A 23,685-nucleotide genomic window follows, 5' to 3' on the forward strand; every position below is an offset into this window, starting at 1 on the left:
TTTGCATTTACTGGATGGGCCTGTTTTTAATTACTGTGCTTGGGATTCCTCACAGGGCCACTATTTGTCCTAAGAAGAGATCCCTCCCCTCCCCTTTGGCTCCCAATCACCTGGTGTACCTACAGGCAGGAAGGAGAAAGTGCCCTTTATCTTCAGAGCTGAGAGGCTCAGTCTCTCATTTGCCTATGAATAGGACAGTTTAATTTCTCCAGTGCAAGTGCACAGCAGCCAATTGAAGTAGTTTTAAGAATGCAAAGGAGGAAGATCCTTTAGAATGCCCCTTCATACCATAGGTTTCTGTAACTCCACTACCCTTGCTAGGAGGGAAGCAAACCACTACCCCTTCACCTCAGGGAAGTTAATTGGTTACCCAGAAACAAACAAAACAGACAAACAAACAAAAAACCAACTTAGAAATAAACCAGAACTTCTACCAAATTTTTGGGAGGTCCAGGGCCAGAGAACTTACTAAATATCCCCGGAGGAGAGGCTCAGAGCTGGAGAGGGCACAAAGGGCCCACTGTGCTGGTGCTAGGCACTGGGTTCCAAAAGACCCCTCAGAAGAGCTCTGGTTCATCTCTGGTCCCTGTAGTCACCATTTGGTTGATGGAAATAACTAACTCTGTAGAAATAATAATGAGTGACTTAGACCTAGAGAGTAGTCAAACATGCCATTCTTGGGATAATCGAGTACAGGGGTTCATTTTATTTGATTTTTAGAATGAGATACAGAGTTTGGAGTTTTGTGAAGAGATTTTCTACTGGTCTGGCCCTAAAAGGTAGGGCATGTGTAAGCAGGGGCTTGTAGGTTATAGGTGGTTTTACAGTTTTTAGGTTGGAGATTAGAAAAGAAAGGTTGCTGGAACTAGAAAAGAATGTACTTTAACAGAGATAAGGAAGCTTAATATACATCACAAAGATACTGTGCTAGGAGCAGGTTGTAAGAAGAATCCTGTTACCAAAGGATCAAAATGGTCTTTTAATGTTTGTGGGCATAACTCCCTCCAGGCCCTCTGGAAAGGTTTTGGAAAATAGGAAAAAAGATGTCAGGCAACAAAATTTAAAATAGTCATAATTGAGAGCTGAGTTTTTCATAATCCAAAATTGACAAATGTGATTATTTCTGTGACAAACTATATTAGAATAATGTAGTGTTAAGAAGTATGATTAATAACATACTAACACACAACAGATATTTAAGTTCATACAATTTTGGAACACCCGTTGACACAAATTTGTACCACAGAAAGCTAAACACCATTTCATATTTGACAATATTTCCCATATAATTTCTACATATCAGAAAGACTAATTTGTCTTTCTTAGACATGCAAGGGCCCTGTTAAGTATTTCCAAAAATTAGTCAAGGTCAAAAAACTTAAGTTGGAAGTGAAATTTTACTCGGGAAGTCAAATACCAAAGGTTCACAATACTTGAATACAACTATTGTGACTGCCATTTACTTAACTAAAGTGACAATCAAAAACAATTTAAACCATAGTTATAAAAAAATTTTACTTTTTAATAGAGTAATATCAGATCTTTTAACTACAGTAGCTAAATAGTCTGATTGAGACAGCAGAAGGCACACAGAATTCTTGTTTTCTCTCTTTTACTATAAAGTTTTAAAAAAAGACTTTACTTATTTTTGTTAGTGTTATATAAAAACAAAATAAAACAAATTTTAGCCTGTTTCAGTGTTTTTGAATAAATTTAGTCAATTCCAGTTAGTTTTGCCTTTAAGATTCCACATTTCCTTTTTTTCAATTTTATATATTCATTTAGTTTTAACTACAATATTCCTTTTCATCCATTTGCTCTAAACCAATTTTCAAACATCCTCCACACCAGACAAACTACTCTTCAACAAAAACATACCCTCAGATAATTTTATATTTCCTATTCACCGAAAACATCTTAATTTTCTCTGTATATTTTAGATAGATAATTGTTTTCTCTAATTTCTAGCTCTGGTTACCATTATCCTGGAATTTTAACATTAATTTTATAATATCTAGAAATAATTTCTTACAATACAGTTGTTAACAGACTACAATTTTTTTTTTTTTTATGATCAGTTACTAGGTTCTTGGCCAGCAATTTAGAACACAAATTCGTGAGGATAAACTCCATTTGTGAGGGCAAACACGGATTGCAGGTAGCCCTGGAGCTGAGGAATAGTTTTGATTTTTGGTAAAATCTGCGAGTCCATAGCTTTCTGATCAACTTTGTGCTGCTCTGTAATATCCTATTTCTCCTTCTCTGTATCAGATATCTCACCTTCCTGGTGTTTGGGCTTCTTAAGCTTCTTTTTCTTGAAGTATGCATCAATGAGGTGTTTTGGAAGTTTTACTTTGCTAATATCAATTTCCATGTAGGTAGCAATGACAAATTTCTTCTATTTTATATGCAGTGAAAGTTGATTGAAAATGAGAGGTCCAGTCACAAGTAGCAAGCCACTCCTCAACTACTTCAGAAAAACCTTTCTCTTACCTCTGTGGCATCCAGTGAGGATGATCAGAATGATCCCAAGGGTGATGCTAGCCCACAGCTTTCTCACATGCTGACTGAAGGGATTTTTGCCATGGCTCAACAGTTTTGGAGGCACATCTTCAATAGGATAATACCTAGGCATTTTGTGAAATTTAACTACCCAGGTACCTCCTCTCTTGTCCCCACAAACTGGCTTTCTGACAGTGGTAAGAACCTTTTCCTTCTTTTTCTTTTCAATCCTGGATCTAGTGGCTGAATATTTCCTCTTGTTCACCGTCTTCCGGGAATACCATGGTAGATTGGGAGTATCTGCCGATGCCGATGCCCTGGACTAGGACCAGGTTTGGGCTGCTGTGGGGACACATTTAAGAGAGAAGCTGAGGTGTGGGGACATGCTCTGAGCAAACACCACCTGCTCTTTTGGGGTTTGGCAGAACCTTGTAACTTGTCTTTCCTTGACCTTGGCTGCAGACAGAGCAAGGGTGGAAATTACTAGGGGCTTCCAACAGACACATCTGATGGACTTCAAGAAACATCTTGACCCCAATTAGTGAAATCCAATCCCTGCTCTGCATCTAAAAGGTTCTTTAGTCTTCTCTGGGTGTGGTGGTGCACCCCTTATGGAGAAGTTCTTTAGCTCCTTCCCCACACCTAACAGCTAGTTCTCTGTATTAGCAAAGAAGATGAGACTTTCTCTTGATGGGATTATCACCAAGGGATACACCTGGCCCGGTATGACTAAGCCTTATAGATTTGTTAACTGCTTCTTATTGTCTGTAACCTGGCAACCAATCTATGAAGTGTCATGAAACATACATGTGTAATGTCTCCTTGTACTATAAATAACGATGTCCAGTTAGTCTGGACAGCATGAGGCTCAGGCTTGGGCTACCTAGGCTCAGGCTTCCTGTGTCCATTTCTACTCTATCCCTTTGTCTCATTCTTTCCAATTCCCCGGTCCTGGCAAGATGGAGGGCTTTCTCTTTCTTGTCCTCTTTCTCTTCCTCACCAGCAGCCCCCTGATCATGATTCAGCCAGACCCAAGCCCCCGGGGTGGACGCGGACAGGCTGCAATGGGGTTTCCCCTTCTAGGGGAAAAGGGTCACCCTTTTTAACCTTACCACTGGCATCAGCCTTCTTGGCTCCAGATTTCTTCTCCTTATTATTCTGCTTCACAGCTTCTTCACCTGCCATCTTATGTAGTGGGAAAGACAACTTCTTTGTAACATATAAAAATAAGATGCCAAAGTATATAGACTTAAACTTCTACTTAATAATTAATGCTTTAATATTTAGAAATAACTCAAGCATTTCACTAATATTACTTAATTTAACATATCATGTCCTCAAAATTTAAACTACTCTAAAAAACATAATGATGACAAGTTTAATTACAAAAATTTATTTTATTTACATTTATCCAATTTACTTGTTTTTAATCATTATCTTTAAGTGACTTATAAAAACAAGGCTATTTATTTAAGGTATTTGAAGTAAAGCAAAACCAAGCTAGTCCTACATCAACTAGTCTCATCTTATTGAAAGACTGAATTCTGAACACAAGAGATTTCTCCAATGTTTCCTAAGTTTTTCTGTAACCTAACTGTCCATGTGGCATCCAGAATGGCCACTTAAGACATAGGTCATTTGGGTCCTTGATTCATGTGCTAACAATTCTGAAGACATTTTAATTTATATTTAACAATTTAAAATCAGTTTTATCAAATATTTTACCCAAGTCACATGAACTTGAATAGCATTTGAGCCTATTCTAACCTTTGAATGTGCTCTTAAATCAACTCGGTACCACATACACAGAGAAACATACATGTAAACACAATATACCACACAAATGTGTATACACATACAATACAGAGTCAAAGAATTATAGCTTTTATTTTAGAATTTTAGCCAAGAGACTAAAACTCATTAGTTTGAAAGGACAGTATGATTCAAACTGCATCACTATATACGGAACAAGTTAGGTCATCCACACATATAGCTAGTTTTCTATCCAATTCTAGAGAAGGAAGGTTAGGAGATTTTTCACTTTAAAGACACAAAGAACACTAACAAAAATGGATACCAAGAGAACATAAAATTGTAGAAATTTCTTGTAATATTTTGCTAAGTATGCAGGTGGCATTGGAACTAGTTAACAAGTCCTCTTAAATTAGACCGATGACTGATTCAAACAATTCCCTTACTAATTTAGACAGTTATTTCTCCTTATAGCAAGTGGCCATTTACTGTCAGTTTGTTTGACTGAATCAGATATCTAAGACTTTTTCCTAATGAAAGCATGCAAAGAAAACAAAAGCAAAGAAAGCCAATTTCATATAGTAATCAGATACAACCAAAGATCAAATGTTCACTCACTGTGTAAAAGTAACTCTTGGTACCCCAAAAGCCAAAGTGATCAATGAGTTTAATGGAAAAGAGTGCAGAGCTCTAGACCTGAGAGACAACACATAAAAGAACAAGTCCTAAAGGGATAATTGCAGTTAGCAAGAGATTCGGAGAAAAGGGTTCAGTTGACTGAAATGTGGCCATAAAAAAATAGGATCCAAGAGAGAAACAGGCTTCAAAAATGGGTGGCTGGCATATCACTTTCTAATTAGGCTGACTTGCCCACAAGGGCTCTTTAAGAAAGATCTTAAGGACAAAATTTCTATCTATCATCATCAGTTTATTTAGCCAGGCAAACAGTAAATATTTCTGTTTTTTTTTCTCAATGAACAAGTTTCTTTCTGAATATAGTTTTAATTGCCTCTTCTCTCCTATAGATAAGGCTAAATGTCCACACACACATGTGTGCACATACATATGCACACACACGCACACACACACATACAAACTTTCATCATGTTTTAATATAAAATATAATTTAAACCAAGGTATAACTGAACTAATAAAACAAAATCCGGATTACTCCCAAAGATAGGCAAGAAACAAAAAGCTTTGTCATGTTGTACTAGAATCAGTGTAAGAGTAAGAGGATATCCAATTTTAGCCAAATTAAAGGAACCATTTATTCAACCAGCAACTGCAAGAGGACTTGTGTCACTCCAAAACCTTGCAGCCCTGAAGCAGGGGTGGAAGAAGGATTATAAAGGGAAAAACCACAAAGGAAAAAAGTATACAACGAAAAACGTACAGGCCTTGAGTTAAGTGAAAGCAGTTAGCAAAACGTCAAAAAAGTGAGTTATCAGGAAGGATAGTTATACTTGTCTGGACAGTTATAATTGGGTGACAGCTATAATTGACTGGATCCGCTGGTGATAAATGACACATCTGTTGGTGATAAGCATTCAGTGGGGAATTTAGGGAATTACAGGTCAGGTTACAGGGAAAGGGAAATGGCAATAAAGTCATATTCAAAATGGACGGGCTCATGCTTCATTCCCCACTTGTCTTTTATGGGAATCAAATAATTGATTCCTTAGTATCGGAGGACTTAATTAAGAAATTTCTACAATTTTATGTTCCCTTAAGCTTGACTTGGTCACCCAGCTCCCAGAGTGACTAAGCCAAGGCTTTAGTTCTCTCAGGCTGCTGGGGTCATGGCTTGCTTTCTCCAGATAGTCATGTTTAGATTGTAAGGTAAAGGCTGGCTGACACAGAAAGGCCAGACAGTTATGAGAGTGTCCTGCTAACAATGAGTGAAAATGGTTATGATTTACTTATTACAAAGATACTATGTCAGGGACAGGTTGTAGGAAGAGGCCTATCATCAAATGGGCCAAAATAACCTGTCAATGTTTGTGGGTGTGACTCAACCCAGACTCTATGGAAGAGATTTTTGAAATAGGGAAGAGCAGTCAGACTTCTTTCCTCAGTTTCCCCTGTTGGCCAAATATCCAACGGAGCTAGGAAGGCTCATTTCTAAAAGTCAAGTCCCACAGAACTAAGAAGGCTCATTCTTCCTAGGATTAGTAAATCAATTATCCATTGCTATAGGTAGTAGAGTCCTGGGGGAGGACATGTCTGACTTGTTCAGTTGTTTCTGGGCAAGGGAAAAAGTCAGGCCTTAAAGTTTGCAGTAGATGTATGTCATGGGCTATCTTTGAATTTTTTTCTCTTCCTGTATCTAGCATAGCATTTATAGGTAGTATATAATAAAAATACAAAAACAAGTATTATATTATAAACTGAGTCAGAGGACCTTAAACAGCCTAACCAACCAAAGAAATCTTTACATGTATTATTATATTTTTAATTAGATTTACAATATGTTCACCTTATTTATTATAGTTACTATAGTTAGACTGTGCTTCAGCACCGAGGAGTGTGGCCCATGATATAATTCAAACCTTCTGTGACATGCTTTATACCTTGATTATTTGTCCTCTTTTACTTTTTTTTTATTTTGGAATAATCCAGCCAACTTACCTTAGGATAAAAATTTTACTATACAAAATTCTTTCTATATTGAAATGTTCTTTTTCCTTTTAAGCTATATTTTTACCACAAGTACATTTTATATCCTACATCTTTCTTTTCACAATTTTTCCTAATTACAGTTTTCTTTTTACCTTGCTTTTCTTTCCTTTATAAATTTGTCTTTGGAAATAATTGTTACCTCCAATCAATTACATAAAAAATTATTATTTTAAGCAACACATTTTGTTTGTACCTCAGGGTTGTCAAAGCCCATCTCTGGTTTTTTGCCCAGTCTGGGAAGTCTGATACCTCTGGAAAGGCCATCTATCTTGTAACTTTGTATGTAGGACTTTATATCAGCTTATGGGTATTTTACAAACAAATATAATCATGTTTAACAAATTTTCCAATATATAAGAAAACAATCTTATTGATAATAGTTTAAGATTTTAATCATTTGCAAAACTCTTTAGAAAGGCATTAAACAAAGAAATTAGCCATGAACAAAAAAAACCTCTGAGCACCCTAGAGATGAAAAAACATTAATTCAGTGTCTGTCAGCACTAAATAGAGTTATTAGGTTGTTATCAGGACTATAAGTCTATTAAGAGTTGCTAAGTTGCTATGCGGACAGGGCTACAAAAACACCACAGACTATACATGTGCTTTTAAGTTCTAAGCATGTCTGTTATTTATTTTTATTCTCATGAGAGATTTTTACAATGTATGACAGAAATAGGATTATAACTTATAACTGTACCCATATTAAAAATGCTGATCTCATTGGTCTCTGAGATGTTTCCCTGATGAGAAATGGGTATAGTAAAGTAAGTTCTTGGTGATATCTTGGCCCTGTTGGGGTGGTGTGGCTACATGGTTCACAGGATGGAGTTCCTGCATTCAAATGGCAGGCCCAGATTAAAAGTTCTCAATAGTAATAAAACATCCTATCCACAGAAGAAATGCAAACACTAGTAAAACTTTTTTTTTTAATGGAACCCATGGGTTCAGTTTAAACAGAGTAAGATATATCAGTATTAACATGCTTGCCCCCATCTTTATACTGACTGTGGGCTCCTCATTGAGAAAGAACCCCAGCTTCATCAGTCTTCCTCCTTCCTTACCTTTTTCTTTCTTCTTTCTTTCCTTTTTGCTTCTGGACGATCCCTTGACCACAATGTTTCACCACAATGTTTGCATTGGTCCTTAGCTAATGGAGGTTTTGAGCTCCCCCCCTTTTTTTTAAATCTCCTAGCTCTTTTTTGTATCTTTACATTGTTTTAGGTTTTTTTTTTCTGTTGATCCTTCTCTTGGTCCTAATGCAGCTTTTTTAGTCTCTTTTCTTATTTTGTTCCCTTCCTCAGATGTGAAGAGAGTAACCAGGAGCTGCTGGGAAAGATCACTCATTGAGAAAGGGACATAAACCGAGAAAGGATGACTCTCAGGATGTCTTTCTGTTGTGGGGACTTCCCTTAGGGACAGGGGTGTTCCCAGGCTGTTGGATTACACTTCCCTCACATTCCTTACCTCCCAAGATCTGCTTTGGTTATGTGGTGGTGAGAAGGGGGCCGAGGGAGCAGCTTCAGCTTCACCCTGACCTTCATCTTCCCTCTCCTGGCATTGTCTATTTGGGTTATGGGGATGAGGAAAGTCAGACTCTTCTAAAGCTAACTGAAAAAAACACAGACCTTTGACTCCTTGTTTGGCATGATGCTATAGGACTCACTATTAGGATGTGGTTTTCTATCTTTAAGGAACAGTTTTGTAAACAGGGTGGAGGGTTTTTCACAAGAGCCAGTCATTGATTGATATATGGAAACCGATCTGGGTGCCCCAGGGTGCCACTTGAGATGCCCATGACAACCTTCCAAAGTGCCTATACTTCCCCAGGGTCGAATGACCCAGTGGCTGGTCATCCTCCTGCAAAGGTGGACAATTCTTCACAAAGTGTCTTTACTTTTACTCTTTCATAATGTTGTTCCATAGTCCTCTTCTCCCTCAAAGTCCTCTGAAATGTTTAAGCATACATTCCAATGGGGTTTTGAAGGGATAAGTTTGACCACCCATGGTAAAAACAGCTCTGGAGTTCAGGAAGACAGGTTTGGCTTCTGATCATGTGCCTGCTTCCAGCCACTATTCCAATCCAGAGATTCATTTAACCTTGCCTGAGCTTCTGCTGCAGCCTAGAGCTGAGAGAGACCACACAGCACAAGTCTGTGACTGTGTACTTTCAGTGCTTGGCTGTGTGCCCCTATGAATCACAGTGTGCTCCACCAGCCTCACCCTGCACACTCCAGGCAAGTAATGTTGGGCTTTTTGCAAGTTAAAAACACCACAATGCAGGGACCAGCAATTAGCATAATGGCTATGTCACTGAACTCTCATGTAGCCAACCACAGTTCGAGTCCAGGACCTGGTGGCTTAAACTCATGCCGGGAACATGTGCGTGTGTGCCCAAGATCCCAAGAGGAGAATGGAGGAGTAGGGATTGCGGCATGGCCATCCCCCCTGGGGGGTTATTTCTCCCTTTCTGTCTCTCTGTCTCTCTTTGTCTTTCTGGTGAGAGCACACTTCCTATAGCAAAACCTCTCAAAAAAACAAAAAACAAAAAACCCCCACAATGCAATGAAAATCCCATTGTTTCCCAAGTAAACTAAGAGCAATCACTGGAACCAACTCCAGTCACTAGGGGCCACTGATACCAGTCCCAGGGCCAAAAAAAGGCTAACATAATGGGAAGCAGAATGAGAAGAAGTTAGGAGCATGCAGCCTTAGGGAACATGGGTGTGACTTCCAAGATCCTCAGGGAGTTTGTCCGATCAGAATTTTTTATTTTCAGCAAACCTAACTTTTAGCATACATTAGTAGCTTATGAACATGCACAAAGAAATAATAATAAAAACAAAATTTAACAACTTTTTCAATATAAAACAGAACAATCATATTAATAGATCCTCCTAAAGGTTTTTATAAAATTTAAAAATCAATAATAGAAATAACTAAAGCATGTTAATTTAACAACAATAATTATAAGGAGGAATTAGAGAACCAGGCAATTATGTTACCGTGAGTCCATGTTTAACATTGGATTTATATTCCTTTATACCAGTTTTACCTCTTTAACTTAGGTATATGGTATTGGCTACTTAGCATGTAATTTTGTCAAACATTTTCTTACTTTTTTGGTCAATTTTGGCTTAACAATTTAGAAAACCAATTCATTTTTTTATAGAAACCAGTTAAATGATTAGAATTTTAGAAGCCTATACTTGTAAGAATACATTTTTTCCATTTTATTTTGGTGAATTTCCTTAGGAACACAATGTTAAAATTTTATCCATAGTTTGTGCTCTGACAAAAATGTATAACTGACAAAGAAATTAGGCTATATTACTAATCTAACATAATAACCTGCCATAAATTCCTGGGAATCTCAAATTATTTTGGAACACAATACATATATACAGATACAAATACAAGTACATAACATATTTATGCATATAACCCAAATATAATGCCAAGGAAATTAGAATTACTTAATTTGACAATGTTTTTTTATTTGCATTTAATATACAAAGAATAAGCCTGGGGAACCAGCAGTTAGCGTAATGGCTATGTCGCTGGACTCCCACGTAGTCGACAGCGGTTCGCGTCCTGGACCCGGTGGCTTAAAACTCACGCTGGGCGTGTGTGCGTGCGTGCCCAAGATCCCAAGAGGAGAATGGAGGAGAAGGGATTGCGGCGTGACCATCCCCCCTGGGGGGTGATTTCTTGCTTTCTGTCTCTATGTCTCTCTCTGTCTGTCTGGCCAGCGCACACGCCCTATAGTGAAAATCTTTCCAAAAAAAAAAAAAAAAAAGAATAAGCCTGATCAGTTTAACATCTCCCTTTTGAATGTCTCAGGGGCCTTCTATAAATATCCAAGAATTACTTTGAAATCAAAGAGCCACTGTTAGCACTAAAACTAAAGCCAGAAAAAGCTAGTTATGAATTTGTTTCCCTGTTAGATACCCACTAAGTAAAATGCAACACACATCAGAATAAGAGCCAATTTCTCTGGGGTTATTTTGACACTAATACTCTTTTGTAACACTAACCTCCTCTTTTGAAATTTTTAATTGTACACTTAAGGACCATGGATTTTAACTTTTTGTTTTTACAGTACAAATATTTCTGATATTTCCACCCCTTCTAAATGTGATGGTTTTTTTGATGCCATATCACAACTTTCCACAAATGCTTCATTGAAATGCTTAAGCTTGCATTCTAATGGAGTTTTAAAGGAGTTATTCTGGCCTTCTATGATTTCTAAAAATCAAGTATGCTCTTTGGTCAGGATGAACCCTGGGGCACTCTGGGACTGTCTTGTCTCCACCTGTACCTCCTATGATCACAAGACAATTCCAAGCAATAGTGCTGTGACCATAGGGATCACCAGTTTTCCAATGCCTTGATTTCCCAGCTAGCCCAAATTGTAACAGGAATAGCAAGACTAGCAAGACTCAAATGTAAAAGAAAGTTGGGGTTTCTCTGTGGAAGGGAAACTTTTGCTTCCCTTAGAATGCAGGTAAAATGCCAGAGAGCTGAAGTAGCAGAAAAATCTCTAAATCAGGAACACTGAGGAGGCATCTGAGGTGAGCCCAAGAGAGCACAGGGGAGGATGGAGTTCTCAGCCAGATGGAGGTAAACTAGAAGAAGGTGGACTGGGGCCCTGCCAAACTCCTCTTGATGGTGGAGAAAATGGACTGGGACAAAAGCCTGGTAAAGTCCATTCAAGAATCCAGCAGGCATGTCTACCCAAATTGCCTCCTAACAAAAAAATACAGTCCTTAGGTGCAGTACGAGACAACAAAGAACCTACAGAGTACTTTTCTGGGACTTTCTCTATAACCTTCTTGAGAAACAAAGGACCCAGCTTCTGAGGACAGAGAGGCCTGCCCATAATGAAAGAGGAGTGGCTCTTCCCCAGTTTATTCTCAAGATGGTGACATAAGACAAACATGGGTGTGCCCTCCAAAACCTCCTGGCCCCAGATGGTTTCCACAAGTCTCTTCAAAAATAAAGGACCTAGCCTTCTAGGACAGAGGGGCCTATTAGTCATGAGAAGAGCCTTCTCTTTCCCCCCCCTTTTTTTCTTATTTTTAAATTTTTATATTTTTTCTTCTTTTTGTCCTCTTGAATGGTTGTGGGACAGACAAAGGGTAAGTACCCCTTCTGAGAAGAAGGCCATTCAGGTGTCTGCCTGGCCATGTCCCTCATGAGGACCTTAAGAAGCCTCTTAGCTTTGGTAACCAGCTATAAACCTGCTGTTGGATCAAATCTGCAGGGAGGGCTGGTGACCCTCAGCATCAGTTTTACCTTCTGGCTGTATGCAGTCTCCAGAGAACTTCAGGTTAGAACCCATTCAGACTCCATAGCCTAGGCTGTGGAGCCACAAACACATTCATTCAATCACTTATCATTCATTTCAGAGGCTCTAACATTTCCCCCCTTCGAGTGAACTCTGTTTACAACAATAGAAGAATGAAGAAAAAGAACTCATAGAGATAGGACAAAAGAGGATCCAGCAGAGAGATTTCATAGAAACAGGGCAAAAGAGGACCCAGAAGAGAGATCTTATAAAAAAAAAAAAAAATGATGGGCCCAGTGTCCCCCAGCAGATGCTGAAATGCGAGTGGGTGGGGTAGGGGGGCAGAACAGCCTCAGTCAGTCCCAGGAAACACATCTGAGACTGAGTGAGCTCGATTCCAGCAATGTCTTAGTGTAATTCAAATAGGTCTTGTACCACAGCTTCCAGTGTATTCTAGACCCTCCACTAGGGTTCTATCTGCCTAGGGAACAAACATCCAAGGGGTGCCTCAAGTGTTGACCACATACTCACCACAAACAAGTGACTGGTCCAAAAGAAAAGTCACACACAGTCAGAACAGGTAGAAAGGTGACTCCGGAGGACTTTCAGATTCCAAAACTTTTGTGGGAGTGGTGGCATCTCTTGAGCAGTGGTCAAATGACCTGAACGGGATCTCCAGGACCCTGAGTTCAATCAGGGGGTACCTCCCTGAGAGCACTGCAGATGCAGAGAACTTGTGTCACCCCAAAACTTTTCAGCTCTGAAGCAGGGGGTGGTAAGGAGGTTTATAAAGGCAGAAACCACAAAGGAAACAACTACACATCTAAGAGAGTACAGGCTTGAGTAATGTGAAAGCAGTTAACAAAAAGCCAAAAAAGCAAGTTATCAGGAAGGACAGTTGTAATTGGCTGGACAGTTACCATTGGCTGCATCTGCTGTTGATAAATGGCACATCTGTTGGTGATAAATATTCAGTTAGGAAGACAGAGATGGATGGCAGTGTTCATCTACTGGTGATAAGCATTCAGTGAGGAATTTTAGGAGACACATACAGTTCAGATTACAGGGGAAGGGAAATGACAATGGAATCATATTCAAAATGGAGGTGCTCATGCTTCGTTCAGTCACACATGTGCAAAAACCCAATTTTAGACCAGCTATACTTCAAGGTCCCAAACTTAATTGGCCATTTCCACATAAGGCCCAAGGCCCTATGCATCTTCTGTAAATAACGGGTTGCTTATGGGAGAAAATGGGAAGAAGAGGATTGTTAACAGAGTGTACCCTGAACAATATTCAAATATTTACTTATTTTAGTAACAGTAATGACATAATTCCAAAAGCTTCTTCATGCAGAGCAAAGACTTTTTAAAAGATACATAGAATATGGAACATCCTTCCCAATGATCCCCCTAAATTCACTCCCACAAAAGGACTAAGGAAGTATAAAGCTATTGTTGCCACAAATAGTCCTTACCACTAACCAGTTAACAAAGAACCAACAAAAAACCCCCTTAGGATTCCTTATTAAGACCAATTATTGAGAGTTTGACACATTTGGTACAAAAAGCATGCTCTGTAAAATCTTATATAGTGTGTTCCCAGTCTTGTCAGGCTGGCCCATCTGTAAACCACACTCTTGAGATAGCAGGAACTGAGAGAGAACTCCCAGTAGGTCACAGATCAAATTCTTAAAGATATAAGACAGAAAAACCTCATTCAATCTTTGCAGAGGACCCACAGCAAAGTTAGTCCAGATAGGTGCTGGTCTGATGAGAATTGCAAAATCTGCCAGCTGGTTGGGTCTAACTTGAGCAGTGGGTTTCATGAGTTCTAGGCTTGTGTTCTGCCCTCCTTAGGACATAAGACATAGAAATAGAGACCATTTCCAAGCAGATAAAAAACAGGCAATGAATACTCACAGCAAAAAAACACTATGGGGACCAACAGATGGCACAGTGGTTATGTCACTGAATTCTCACATGGCAGACCATGGTTCAAGTCCCAGACCTGGTGACTTCAAAATTACACTGGGCTTGTATGTATGCATGCCCAAGATCCTGAGAAAAGAATGGAAGAGAAGGGATTGCACTCTGACTACCCATTGCCCCCACCCCATGGGTAATCTCTCACTTTCCCTCTCACCGTCTCTTCTCTCTCTCTAGAAAGCCCATGCATTCCAAAATAAAAAAACTCTTAAAAAAGCAAACAAACAAAGAAAAAAACACTTTAGCTATTTTACCAGGTGGGACTATTTCATACAAATAGTATTAATATTAATTTAGAAAATAAACTAAATCATTTTCACCATCTATTGAACTGAATTCCACAGAGAGCAGGAGTTTGAATGGTAAGAAGATTTGCCCATTTTTGCCAACATGTCAGGTCCTGAGTTCTTTTGGCTGTGACTTCTGGAAGAGCAGAGAAGCTTTGATTTACCCTGCTTACTGTGCCAAATCTATAGGGGCCAAGGAAATTGCCCTGAGAGTCATTAAAAAACTAGTGACAGAGGCATATCAGTAAAGGAAAAGGCACACAGACATTTAACATACACCTGTGCACATGGCAACCACACAAATTGCTCCTTTAAGACAGGCCAAACTACTGGAAGCTGTACACTCTGAAGGGCGAAAGAGGTCCAGAGTTATGGTAAGAAAGGGTGGAGGAGAGAATGCAAAGAACTTTGCCTTTCTAGACCAGAGGTCACACTTCGAATCCCTTTTCCCCTCTTCTAAGAAAAGGAAGAGGGGTACCATCAGAAAAGATTATTTATATCTGCTGTTGACTTTACTGATATAAATGAATGCACATTTATTTTCACAAAGGGTTAGCAAGCAGACTATCTAACTAAAATTCTAAGCATGTTACTTTTATTTTTCCCCAAAAACAATTCTAGCTGGAACTTAGTTACCTAATTTTGACACCCATTTTTTTGGCCCCTGTTCCCTGGATCCTAGGGAACATTGGAGCCAGAAAATATTACATAAGAGTTATCTTTTGTCCTTTCCTTAGAATCATAGTTAAAAGTTCCCAATTCCACAAAATTTACCTGAAGGGTTACAAGATGAAATAGAGCTCTCCCTCAGTTGCCCATACTGTCCTAGTCATGGCCAGTTCAAACAAAACTTATAAAATCAAATTTACAGGTTACCAAATTTCCAGAAGGTCTCTCAAGGCTTCTTTACCCTGTATCCAAAGGGGAAGATCACATGAAACTAACGTTCTGTCAAAGTAGGAACCAAATATCTAAAGGGAAAGATAGGCCTTGGTGGTGTCACACTCTAGTCTCATAACTTACCACACATCTACCAAATTCAATCCAATGCTGTGCTTCCTTTACCACAAAACTGAAATTGCCAGGGGTCAACGGCACCTGGTTGGTGGCCAATCACTCAGGACTGTCCCTGAGACAAGATGCTCAGGCAGCTGCAGGACAAGTTCTGAGGGCAGCCATCAGTCAAGGATTACTGTACCTTGAGCTAGATGCCCACGCAGGACCTTAGTCCAATCTGGGTCACCATTAAACTGTTACTGAACTCAGATTAGAGTCACTCACGCAAGCACTATAAAACCAAATCATAGGCACCTGGTGTGATGAAGGGAAATGCAGCTTTATTACAAAGAGCAAAACATGGAGGGTGGAAAGTTCATGCTGAAAAGACCCAGCATCCCTGAGATGTTCCCCACATGCATTTTTATTTTTTTGGAGAGGCTTTTGCTATAGGGCGTGTGCACTCACCAGACAGACAGAGAGAGACAGACAGAAAGCGAGAAATCACCACCTAGGGGGGATGGCCACACCACAATCCCTTCTCCTCCTTTCTCCTCTTGGGATCTTGAGCGTGCACGCACATGCACCCGGTGTGAGTCTTAAGCCACCTGGTCCAGGATGTGAACCATGGTTGACTACATGGGAGTCCAGCGATATAGCCATTATGCTAACTGCTGGTCCCCCCACATGCATTTTTAAGGGCAAAATTAGGGGCAGAAGTCGCAGGCATATTATCAGTTCAGTGATTAGTTCCAATACAATGGAAATGGGCCTTGTATTCTAAGAACCTTAGAAAATACACTTCACATTTAGTTCAGCCCTTATTAATTTTCAGTTTGAGAAATTCTTACTTTTTATTTAACAGAAAAGGGAACCAAGGATCCCACCCTCTTAGGGGTCCCTCAATTTCAACAGTGACACTGAAACTGCAAATGATTTTGCTTAGAGGCACACTGATGGCCATTTTCTGGTGTGAGCCTGGGGGCAATTTGTGGGAGGATTAAAGCGAAAGGGGGGAGGAGGCTAGAAAGTGGCACGTACCCTCCCCCTCTCCCCTTCATGGCCATTGGAGGTTTTTATTTCCTATCTTTCCATTAGGACTATTGGCCAGGTATGGATAAGACTAGCGGCAGATTCTGGTTATTGATGGCTACTTCTCCCAGGCAGTAGATTAGGCCTGACTATATTTACTGCCTCCTGTACAGAGGTGAAACAAGAAGGACACTTTTGTTCTCCCTTTATGTTTACAGATAAAAAATACCCACTCTACCACCTCCTGCAGTGGACTGATTCCCTTGGACTGTGCTCTAAAACATTAAAATTCCTTTGACTCAAAACTTGAAAAAAAAAATGCTTAATTTTCTTTTACACTCAGTCATGGCCACAATACAAGTTGGAAGATGGAAAGCCTGCCAATCAGAGAGAAATATTAACAATAATACTATTATGTGATTAGATCTCTTTATAGACACGTAGGGAAATGAGGAAAATTTTATACATACAGTGCTTTCATATTTTGAGAGATATAAGTACTCTTTATTTCCTCTTAACTCACGGTTTTCTTCCACTGGCTCAAAGTCTACAAGGCTCCCCAGGTTCATCCTGCTAGTTCCTCGGAAACTGTTCCATCTAGTCCTCCTGTTACCAAACTCAAATCAGGTTTGCTCACCCAAGCGCTATAAAACCAAACCAGAGGCACATGGTGTGATGAAGGAAAGTACAGCTTTATTGCAAAGTGCAAAGCAAGGAGAGCAGGCAGCTCATGCTGAAAAGACCCAGTATCCTTGAGATGTTCCCCACACGCATTTTTAAGGGCAAAATTAGGGGCAGAGGTCCCAGGTGCATTATCAGTTCAATGATTGGTTCAAGAGGACATGATCATCTCATGGGCATTCTTGATTATTGAGGCCTTAGATAATCAAATTTCTGTTCAGGTTTCTGGAGCCATTCAGCCTGGGGTCTTTTGAGCTCTAGCATAGCAGGTTCCATCCTGCAAAACATTTTACATATTGAAATTAAAACCTTTTCTTTCCTTTAAGTGAAAGTTTTAGAGGTCAAATGGCCTTTATTCATGGTCAATGTTCTTTCATTATCATAACCAAAGTCTGAAGTCTCATCCCTTACTCTGGGCCATTGCAATGGAAATGGAGCTTATATTTCAAGAACCTTAGAAAATACACTAGGGGGTTCCTGCTCAGGTCACTTCTGAATTGCATTCTCCACATCTATCGATAGGCCCTAGAGACAACTTCTCCTATAGTCTTTCAGTTGAGTTTAGAGAAAGAAAATTCAGTCTTTTACAAGTTCACAAGCCCTTTTTCTCTTAGTGATTTTAAACAAATTAAAATTGATTTGGATAATTTTTTTGACAGTCCAAATAAATATTGATAGCTGAACTTAAGCATGTTTGTTTTTTGAACAGATACTAAACAAGGATAATTCAATTCTTTCAAGTATAGGGTTAAAATGCATAGTTTTCTCAGTTCTACAGATCCTCTCTGTTTACTAAAAGTTCAAGGTTATTTAAAAACTGTGTTTTCTTTCTAACAAAGCCTGAGGTAAAAAGTAAACATCTAAGGGTTAAGCTCTAAAACTTCTTTAAAAGGAGATCCCCAAAAAAGTATAAAAAAACATTCCAAAAGGATTATGAAGCTTTTTGTTGGTGTGGGTGCATATATGTTATATGCTGTATGTCATGCATCTATGTGATAAAAGGCCTTAAGCAATTCCACTCAATTTGGCTGATAAATAAGAGTGTGCATACAAATTAATCCAAATGCTTTTCAAGGTCACTGGAATAAATCTTTGACAAATATCCAGCTTCAAATGTGATTTTTAAAAAAAGTTTAGTAAGTGAAAATCTTTACAGTTTCTAACATATATTTTGTCCAAGGTTTTATTGTTCAGGCATCATCTTATTTATCTTAATATGATTGGTTTAATGAAACTGATGTGGAGCAACCCAGAACTTATAAATAATCTTGAAGGAACCGAGAGTTGATAGATGCCTGGGTTTTCTGTTCCCCCATGAGTTAGCTGCCCTTTCCCTGAACTGTTGAGAAGCTGGAGGCCTTGATCAGGCTGCCAGCTCTGTATTAGGCCAGACACTGAGCCTTTTCCCTGATAAGACACTCCAAACATGCTGAAACCACCTCTCCCCAAATTCACCCATAAAAGACTGTGCTCATGTTAATCAAGGCATATTAACTTATTTAAAGGGTGATTTCTCACTCTCTCAGCTGGGGCTGGAGCTTCAGAGTGTTAACTCCTCCATTCCCACTGGTGTAATAAAGAGTTCTCCTTTTTCTCTCTGGAGTGCTGCTTTTCATTTTTCAGCATCTGTTTTTCCACAACAAAACAACTGGAATTTACATGCTATGTGTTGTACGTTATGAGGTGGATATCTAACAGGAAAAATGGATTAATGACTACCTTTTCTTGGTTTTTATAGGTAAACAAGACATAATGGTTTAAGGAAATTTAAAGGATTATAAAAGGGATAGTTATAAGTAAAGTTTTCAGATAATGTAGGATTTTAAAGTTGCGCTTAATTAAAATAAGGGCTCATAAAATGTCAGAGTCATCTTTAAATAACTTAATATGCCTTGATTAACATGAAGTTTAAGTAGTTCTATTGTCAACCTTTAAATTTTATGAAAACGAGGACCAGCAGGTGGTGTAGCAGTTGGTGTAATGGCTATGTTGCTGGACTCCCATGTAGTCAACTGTGGTTTGAGTCCCGGACCCAGTGGCTTAAACTCATGCCAGGCGTGTGTGCATGCATGCCCAAGAGCCCGAGAGGAGAATAGAGGGGAAGGGATTGTGGCATAGCCATCCTCCCTGGGGGGTGATTTCTCACTTTCTGTCTCTCTGTTTCTCTTTGTCTTTCTGGTGAACAAACACACCCTATAGGAATAAACCCCTCCAAAAAAACAGTAAAAAAAATTTTTTTTACAAAAACAAAAGATATTGGATTAGATCTATTAATCAGATCACTCTGTTCTATATTAGAAAACCTTAGTAAACAGTTTTTGTCTGTTTATAAAATATATGTTTAGGATCTGCTGGTGTATATATGCCAAAAACTAAACTTGTTAAGAGTTAAAAGTTCTAGCTCTGCATACAGGCTACAAGCTTTAAAAGAGAGAGAGAGAGAGAAACTTGAAAAACTTTAAAAATTAGAGTATTATAATCTGGTGGGCAGGTGAGCTTTATGGACTCCAATTTTCCCTTGACATGTTTGCTTACCAAACAAAAGATCAATTTAAACTGTCCAGCTATGTCTATATAAGATGTACATTTAGACAGCCCTGTAATGAGGGTCCCAGAATTGGCTTTGGGTGTGTCTGATATGGAAAATGAGGATTGAAAAACTCTTGTCTGGGGACCTACTAAGGCAAAAATCAAGGCAGGAAGTAGGACAGGTTAATGTTGAAAAGGGACAGGTTTTTGCCAGAGCTCCTAGCTGTCTCCCTTCTTCCTATCTTCTGGTGCTCTCCCTGTTTTCTCTTTCAAACAGGAAATCAAACTTCTACCCCCCAGGACTCTCCTGTTGGCTGCATTCTCAAAAACTGGGACAAATATGACAAATCTATTCTCCAAGGAGAACTTTTCTATAGCTGACAAGGCAGACACTTTGTAAAACTTACAAACTTGTTATATATAGCTCTTTACAGGATCCATTCAAATTTAGGTCTTCACAATTCCAGGTTCCTCACAGCTCAAAACAAATCTAAGAAAATTCTTAGATGACTCAGTTTAATGTTGTTTCAAAAGACAAGTTCTTGTCCTAATAGACTCCCAATATTAAAAGAAAATAAACAAGAAAGAAGAAGAAGAAGAAGAAGAAAAAAAAAAACTCAAGGGCTTATACAGGGGTCAGAAGTGGCCTTAGGTGGCCTACTTCAGTTTGCCACTAACAACCTCATATATTCCAGACCAGAAGAAAAAAGCAAGGGTAAAAAAAAAAAAAAGAAGAAGAAAAAAAGAATCAAGATGAGCCCAATTATTGACTATATCCCAAAGTTCCTCCCATCCAGTGGCTCAGGGTTCCCAACATAACAAAGATGACAAAATGTTCCATCTATGAACAAAAGGGACATTAGATCAGTGTCCAGTTTGGGATAACCCACCATAGACATCATGTCCTCCTTGCCAGCAAGTAAATCATTGGACTGCTCTATGTCCCCCTGAGTTGAAGAACACAGGGGTAGAGGGCAAGCCCCCTTATGACTCTACAATAAAAACAGGACTGAAGACTTGATCATGACAGGCAGATAAGCTGGGTTGCTTTTAAATATGGGGCCACCTACTCTGTCCTTATCTCCTACTCTAGACCTATTTCTCCTCAGACTAGCCTAATGGTTAGAGCTGCAAGGAAATCCTTCTACTGTCACTTCACAAAACCCCTGCTTTGCCTCATAGTTTCCTTGTTACGCCAGACTGCCTTTGCTCTGTATTACGCTGAGATATTCTTGTAAAAAATTGACACCATGGTTAGGTTATGTTGAAAAAAATATCACTTTCAGAACCCTCTATGCTAAATTTCTTGTGGGTAAATCTGTCCCTCCTTCTGCTCCTTAAGATAAAGCCATGAGATTAAGGATGCCTTTTCTAAAAACCCTTAGCACCTGAGTCCCGACTTCTACTTATCTCGAAATAAAAAGTTATGACACGATGTACACTTAAGGGCTGAAAGACCCCCGACTCAAATAGCCGGTGACCCTTCAGTCCAAGGAGAGTCACGGCAACCCCAATCAACCACAAGAGTCAGTACTTGCTGTAAAACACAAGAGGGCTTTAATGCTAGCGCGCTAGGACTCCACTCCTGGTCACAACAGACTCAGAGGGAAGTGGAGTCCCAAACAAAAGAAACATGCAGTTTATATAGGCACAGGTTTGAGGGGTAAAGGGGGGAGTGAGGAATGAGGGAGTGGGGCACTGGTCCGGTGGTCTGGTGCCGGCTTCTTATCTATACAAGCAGCCTTCAGGGGTGTTTAGCAGATGTCTGGTTTTTCAGGGCCGGGGGTAACACAATTTACAGAGACCTGACTTTCTGCACATAGCTGAGCTGATACGAGGGAGTGAGGCACGCCCCAGCAGTCTGCATAGCTCAGGGCTGTTTTCTAAAGCAGTGGTGCAAGCTTTTGTACAGAAGCAAAAACAGCAAGCAGTTAATTATCACAGAATGTAGTTTGAGTGCATTTTTATTCTTTCAGGGCTATATATTTATCTGTAAAAAATGAACACATCAACAAGCTTTTATGAAAGTTTTAAATAACACTGTTTTAACTTTCAATGCCTTAAAAATTATAAGTGATGTCCATTCAAATATTCCAGATAATAAGACTGCTATCAATTATTTGCTTTAATTATATCATTTAAAATGTCAAAAATTTCACCATATGTGTTGTTTCAATATCACTGAAAATTATTGTAAAATTACACATACATACTCCAAAGCCAGGATAAACTCATAAAGTTCACTTCATTCTCTCATGGAAATGAGAGTAGCCAACCTGTATTTCAGCTCTTTTGAGATCTACAAAAACAATTTTGCTTGTTTGCCTTTTCAGATTTTGTATATTGAATCTGTTCATTTAATTGGTTTCTTCTCACCTACATGCTTTCAGACTTCAGATGTCTCTTCAAACTTTTCCAGCTATATCAGTTGTAAATTTCCATCAAGGATCCCTAGAATAACTTCTGATTAAAGTTCCCTGCCATCCCTGTCAACATCCCATTCTCTTCCTACCACAAAGTATCCACAGCAGTCCTTGCTTTTTATCCCCCAATGGTAGTTAGGGGTACTTCAGAGAAGGAAATGAGATAAGAGTAAGATCTGCTTAAAGGCAGATAGGATGTGGGTACCAAAAAGAAGTCACTATGTTTTTCTTTTTTAATGTAGTCTCTGTGTTTTTCCCCCATGGTCTGGTTAATGTACAATATACAACCCTTTTACATGTCGCCAAAGAATTTATGATTCCAGGGCCAGCAGGCTGCTTGATGTTTAGAATGCTGAATTCCTTCATGACCAACTGCAGTTTGAGTCCTGGACCTGACAGCTTGCTTTCTCACTTTTCCATTCTCTTTCTCTCTCTGTCTCTCTCTGGTCAGTTAAAAAATAATAATAATAACAAATAAAGTAAATAATTGTATAACACAAAAAAAGGATTTATGATTTCTTGTCAATAAGGCAGGAGACAAGGTAAAACCATGATGAAGTCACAGTGGTTAAGTTTTCACAGCCAAAATGTGGTTGCACTGGGACTCACATAACCACTTTACTCTCCTCTCTGTGCCTGCTAATTCTTTATGAGAGTAGGACTAGAACAATCACAGGTATTAGGTCTGATCACTCAACACTCCCACATCAGAATGATCTTATTAATTGATTTACTCTTATAATATTTAAAAAGCCAAATAATAGATTAGTCCAAATTTTATGTTAATCATGGGCCAGCATGTGGTATACTAGGTGAGGCACTGGACTCTAACATGGTGGGCCATTGTTTGAGTCCTGGACCTGATGCCTTGAAAACCATGCTTGCAAAACATGTATGCATGCCCAAAATCCCAGGAGAAGAATGGAGAAGAAGGGATTGCAGTGAGGTTATCTCCCAAGAGATGATTTCTCACTTTCCTTTCCACTCTCTCTCTCTTCTGCAGTGAGTACACACTCCCTAAAGCAAAAAAGCTTTAATAAAGTTTATTAAAATGTTTTTATGTTGGGACCAGCAGATGGCATAATGTTTACATCAATGGACTCCCACACATTTGACTGTGGTTCAAGTCTCAGACCCAGTGGCTTAAAACTCACACCAGGTGCATGTGTGTGCATGCCTAAAATCCAGAAAGGAGAATGGAAAAGAAGGGATTGCAGCGTGGCCATGCCCCCTTGTGGGAGGGTGATTTCTTGCTTACTGTCCCTCTGGTGAGCACACATGCCTTACAGCAGAAATCTCTCAAAAAAAAGTTGTTTTTTTTTAATTTTAAGATACTCAGAGTATAGACGAATATATATTTTGTAAATATCATCTCAATTAACCTCAACTTTAAGATCTTAGGTTATCTGACCTATCCCATTGACAATCACTTATTTTTATTTTTATTATTTTTTGAGAGGTTTTTTAAAACAGGGTCCGTGCTGGCCAGAAAGACAGAGAGAGAGAGAGAGAGAGACAAAGGA

The 23,685-nt window shown here is 39.1% G+C and overlaps 1 pseudogene; it reads right to left on the reverse strand.

Annotated features, from left to right (window-relative positions):
- Positions 1 to 2,101: 2,101 nt before the first annotated feature.
- On the reverse strand, positions 2,102 to 3,687 carry LOC114006462 (60S ribosomal protein L6 pseudogene; annotated as a pseudogene).
- Positions 3,688 to 23,685: the final 19,998 nt, after the last annotated feature.

The sequence above is a fragment of the Tupaia chinensis genome, unplaced genomic scaffold (assembly GCF_000334495.1).
Source record: "Tupaia chinensis unplaced genomic scaffold, TupChi_1.0 Scaffold148192_1, whole genome shotgun sequence".
NCBI lineage: Eukaryota > Metazoa > Chordata > Mammalia > Scandentia > Tupaiidae > Tupaia > Tupaia belangeri.